Raw genomic sequence first — 3,769 nt, forward strand, 5'->3', positions numbered from 1 at the left:
AAACCGCTTCTGGAGATGAAGAGAATGAGAAAACCGCTTCTGGAGATGAAGAAAATGAGGGTTCCGAAGAAGAACAAGAAAAACCAGATGGAGAGAAGGAGAGTTCTAACGAGGAGAATGAAGATTCTAAAGAAGAACCTCCAGATGGAGAGAACGAAGTGAATGCACGTTCGGAAGAAGAATAAGCAAATGGAGAAGGAGAAGAGGAAGCAAACGAGAATGGGAATCCATCTGAACCTCAAGTAACAAATTATCAATGAGTTTGAATTTAAGTCGTAACATATGATTAGGGAGAGCTAGTAAATCGAGTGGGTTAATGTTAGTAATACTAGGAGAACTATTGGAAAAACTGTCAGTTTTGGTACAACATAGGAAAACTGAAATTTTGTAAACCGAACCGTGGTATTACTTTGATATGCGTTAGTATAACTTTTGAATAACTTGAGTATAACTTTAGTATAACTTTGGTATAACTTGCAGGATTTGGATGGAAATGAGGCACCCGAGGCAATCAAACCAACCAGAATGTTCTTCACGCCATCTGAGTACAAGAAAAAAATAAAGCTAGGGATGAGGTGCATGATAGCTAGCGCGATTAAGACGCTAACCAATTTGAAACCGAAGCTGTCTAACGCGGAGTGGAACTGGTTCACGGAGCATCCTCAATTCAGACACATTTTCCACATGAAAAGCGAGAACAACCACAGGGGTCAGGGAATGTGGATGTTGTTGCTGCGTACTGCCGGTTGCGAGAGGCGGAGAGAAGTGTGGTTTATTGTGAATGGCGATGCCATCCGTTATGGGCTGAGGGAACACGGTTTGATATCTGGGCTATTCTGCCACAACTATCCTCTCGACTACAAAAAGCTTGGTGGGACGAAGTTCGTTGATCGAAATTTCAAGGAAGGAGAACTTAGAAGGTTGGAGGATGTTAAGAAGAAGCTGGTGAACATGGGACCCCACAAAGATAGACTGAAGATGGCGGTTCTATTCTTCTTAGCTTCTATTGTTTGCGCGCAAACGAAGGTTGGACACAAGGCTAATGCTGTGTTGGAGGTGTTCCAGAGTGCAGTGGATGATCTTGACTTGTGCAAGTCCTTTCCATGGGGTAGATTCTCCTATGGATTACATGCTGAAGGGGATCTCTCACACAATGAAGCATTTTGGAGGGGTGGTGAAAGAGAATACATTATGGTCGCTTCCAGGTTTCTGTGTTCCACTAGAGGTATGCAAAATCAAATTAATGACTTGATTGCTATTGTTATTTACTGATGGTATTTTATAAATGTTGTGTTTAACATCTTCTTGCATTCATGGCAATTCCTAAGCTAGGAATGGCGTTCAGAGAACCTGTTGAAGGAGCTGATATCAACTGCCCGAGGATGTGCAAGTCCTCATTCAAACGAAATGGAATGACAGGGGTGTCACTTTCTGCGATAAACAAGGAATTGTCTAACACAACCGTAAGTTTACCTGTGAACTAAAGTAGAACTAGAGTAATACTGTGGTACAACTAGGGTAGGATTAAAGTAAAACTATGGTAGAACTATGGTAGAACTAGATAGGGAACTATGGTAGAACTAAGGTAGGACTAGACATGGAACTATGGTAGAACTTAGGTAGGACTAGATAGGGAACTATGGTAGAACTAAGGTAGGACTAGAAACGGAACAATGGTCTCACTAAGGTAGGCGTGTGTTGCTATGTTTCAAAATTAATTGTGTTTGTGACAGGAGATCGACAGCATCATCCCCACCAGAACTCCACAAGAAGAAAGGTTCTTGGATGACATTTTGGAAGATGAAGACGATGTTGATGAATCTGATTTATCTGTGGACAGTTGGGAGAAGTGTCTGGATGCAGGCTATAAGGTCTTTTTCAAGACATGCACGACGAGGATGTAGCTGCACGCGAAAAACAGATAGAAGCGAGTGAAGCTGCAGCAGGGGATGGAATAGAAGTATGTGAGCAGTCGATTCAACTGGGAGATGTTATGCAGTTGCTGAAAAGAACGATGAAAGTGATGAGGATAGTTGACAAGAAGGTTGACCAATTGGATGGGAGATTGACCCTGCTTGAGGAGTTTGTCAAGGAAGCACAAGCTAAAGCAGCAGAAGAAGCACCAGCATAAGAGAAAGCAAAGAAACATAAACGCATGAAGAAGTGAAGTAGAGTGAAGAACTTGCTTGGTGTGTTAGAACTTTGTTTTATGTTTTTTATGAAGTAGACAAACGATGTCTTTTGATGTGTTTTTTGTTTGTGATGTGGATTTAGAACTTTTAACTATGTTATGACTATATATGCTATCTTTGTTGTGGATGCTTTTACTTTTATTGTGTAGGTCAAGTGAGAGCTAGTAAAAGTCTAGGAGAGTACCAATTGATAAAGTCTAGGAAATTAGTTTAAGAGAGTACCTATTGATAAAGTCTAGGAAATTAGTTTATTAAAATAATGGTTGATGATGAAAGTCTAAACATAGAATACCAATTGATAAACATAAGAGTGCTTAACATAAGATTGCTTCACATAACATAAGTTTGAGCATAACATAAGATTGAACACATAAACTTACACAAGTCTTAACAAACAAAGACTTGTATTAACCGAAATAATAAAAATAGATAGGTATGGAAGAAAAGGTTCTTAGCATATGAACTCAGAACTTGTGAGGTCGAGAATCTCATGGACGGGAGGTCGAGGTAATAAGCCTCTTAAGCTTAGCAATCTCTTCAGCCAACTCTTTCACTTCCCCCCTTAGGCGTTCCATTTCTTGTTGAACACCAAAAGCCCATGGCTGACGAAAGTGCAACCCATCGTCCTGCACAGTTTCAACCAGAGTGTAAGTCAGTTTCACCATAACACAGTTTTACCCATAGGATAACTCAATTTCACCCAGAGATATCCAGAGTATAACACAGTTTCACCCAGAGTATAACACAATTTCACCCAGAGTATTACAGAGTTTCAGCCAGGGATACCCAGAGTATAACCAGATATCTCTAAGTATTACGGAATTTCAATCAGTATATCTCAGTTTCCCTTAGTTTTACAACGAAGACAAAGATAAGTGGAAATTACCTCATAATTCTTGCAGGTGAAGTACCTACTCCCAGGAAATGTATCAAAATCTGATTTGTACTTCGGAGTTGGAGAAACATTCATCATTATTTCACCACCGCATAGGCAACGGGTAGGAATTCCATATTGGGCATCGCAAACTAACCCTAACATGTGGTAGTGTTTCTTCAGCTTCTTCATCTCTTCATACGGATGAGTCATGTTCAGTAAAGGGCAAAGAGTAAAACCGTGGATCTTCAGAGAATATAGAAAGAGAATGGATAAAGAGAGAGTGTATGAATGGTGAGAGAGAGTAGAGAGAGAGAGTGCTTGGGAAGTGAAAAAGTGTCTGGGAAAAGAGAGGAAAAGACGAGACGAGACCAGATAAAAGAGAAGAGGGAATCTACTTTTTGACCCAAATAATTGAAAATTTTAGCTTTTTTCGTTTAGGCGCAAAAATAATTTTTATTCTCCCTCCGAAATATTTGCTCTTAGTTATACTGAAGTGTCTGGTTTTACCAATTTTCTTCATAGTTCTACTTTTCGTGATTTCAACATTTTTTAGTTTTACGTCTAATTTAAATTTGTAAAGAAAGTTTTACTTGTTATTTTTCTGCATTACCATGTAAGCATAAATGATTAGTGCAATAATATCTTTGAAATCATGAAAACTATAGAATACTTCTTTATAAGCTGATCTTATTAACAAAGT

The sequence above is a fragment of the Brassica oleracea genome, chromosome C8 (genome assembly GCF_000695525.1).
Source record: "Brassica oleracea var. oleracea cultivar TO1000 chromosome C8, BOL, whole genome shotgun sequence".
NCBI classification, from domain to species: domain Eukaryota; kingdom Viridiplantae; phylum Streptophyta; class Magnoliopsida; order Brassicales; family Brassicaceae; genus Brassica; species Brassica oleracea.